The following is a 2,134-nucleotide window of genomic DNA, read 5'->3' as shown; positions in this document are numbered from 1 at the left end:
AACGTGCATGCACGTATGGGTTAGTTGCATGCTCAATGGAATAGTGGGGCCATCATTTGAATACATGGAAACAACGACTATAACTGATTTGGAAAGAGATAGAGCGTGTCGAAAGCTGAGTATGGCTGTGCGAAGGGGATCGCGCGTCGCCACGCTCGGTCGCGGAACCAATATCATCTTTACATAAATAATGTCTAATGTTGCACCAATGCAGAGGAAATTTGGATGAACATTTATAAATTTTGATAAATCCTCCTGATAAACTCCGATACGGCATACGCTAGCTATACACAGAGATCATAGGCATACCTATCTTCGCTATACTTGGCCAAACGTTGGGCCGGACCGGGCCAAACAAAGCCCGTTGCAAAAACCCGGGCCCGAGCCCGGCCCGGCCTGGCCGTCGAGCCTAGATTTCAGGCCCGAGACCGGCCCATCAGTCAAAAAGCCCGGCGGGCCTCGGGCCATGGGCCGGGCCTCTTCGTTAAATGGCAAATATGTTGGGCCCGAGCCCGGCCCAGCCATCGGGCCTAAAAATCAGGCCCAAGCCCAGCCCATGGGCAAGGTCGGGTCGGGTCGGGCCGGTCGGGCTTTTTCGGGTCGGGTCGGGCCGGGCCGTCCGGGCCGGGTTTCCCATGGCCAGGTCTAATCTTTGCTGCAACTGTAATCTCGCCGTCACAGTGCGAGGCCTCTCGGCGAGACGGCTATGGCTGCGTCTTGCGTGGGAGGCAGCGACATGGCTAACTCCGGCGGTCCGGCCCTCCCCTGACCTGGGGCTCTACAGGAGATGGATATCAGGAAGCGATCTATTATCTCCCTCGATCCACTTGGCCTGGCTGTACGCTACAAGTTAGTCCAAAAATCAGACGCACATCTCAAGACAAAACAATTGGATGCACTATTTTCGGCTGGTGAATAAGGGAGGAAATCAGGAGGGTATTTGGCAACAACTTCTAATTATTCACATGCAATAACTGAACCATTCATCAATCGTAGCAGCAAACAGATCTCAAGTTCAATCGTCACAGGAAGGAAATCAGAGGAAAACGATCTGCGCTCATTTTTTCGTCGGACGGAGTATGTAATACTTCATCTGTTTAGCATTTGGGTCAGGGCAATAGGCCCATACAAAAGCAGAAACATACTTGGGGGCCCCTTGGCCTTGGGGGGCCCGGGGCGGCCGCCCCTCTCCCCCCCCCCTCCTCAAGGCCGGGCCTGGGTAGGAGGTGCCCACACCTGCATCTCCAGCCGGTCCCAGTGGGCCTATGGAGATACAACCCCGTGACTATTGAGGGCTGTCGCTGAGCAAGCTCACATGACGTCATGCCCGTGACCTTCGACGTTAGTCTGCCTGACAGAACCGCAGCGACCCGACCACCACCATAGAGCACCCATGGGGAGAGGGACCTCATTGCCCATAGGCACAACATGGACCGAGCACATCATCACTTACCTGGAGCAGGAGCTGCGAACCGCCACAAGCCCCAATCTGATCTTCCCAAGTATGAGCCCCACGATGTGGCCATCTCAACCACGCAAGTGGTCTGCGCTGCCGACATGTACCTAGGAGAAGGGAGGAGCCAGCACGACCCGTGTCCCGCCACGGAACGCCAACCGCCGTCACTCGAGCTATTGTGACCACATCACCAACTAGTGCATCCATCGCACGAGATCGAACCTGATCATGGCAGGGCACATGAGATTCCCGCGATGTCCCAGCCCTCTGCTTGACGGATCCGCGCCGAAGGTAGCCAATGGAGGCACCGAGCGCCTCGTCGCCACCCGACCAAGGTAGGCCAAAGACGCACCCCCAACGCCAGGTCAGCGTTCGATCCACATTCACGCCGCCGCCCCTACGCCTGTCCGACACCAGCGCCACGCCTTTGCCACACACCACGGCTTGAAGGTCATCCCACACCACCGCCCGCTGAGCGCCTCGCTGTTGCCGCGCCCCCGCCGCTCCGCCGTGTCTCGTGATTCCGCTGCTCGCCAGGGAGGTAGGACGAGCCCCGCCGCCGACCGAGCTTCGCCCGACGCCGCCTTTCAACGGCGGCGAGTGTAGAGCAGTTTGTGGATGACGCGGGGGTTGGGGCTAGGGTTCGCCCTGACGTCACTTGCGAGAGCGACACAGGAG

Source organism: Triticum dicoccoides, chromosome 6B, assembly GCF_002162155.2.
Source record: "Triticum dicoccoides isolate Atlit2015 ecotype Zavitan chromosome 6B, WEW_v2.0, whole genome shotgun sequence".
Classification (NCBI taxonomy): Eukaryota; Viridiplantae; Streptophyta; class Magnoliopsida; order Poales; family Poaceae; genus Triticum; species Triticum dicoccoides.
Note: the sequence above shows the minus strand (reverse complement) of the source record.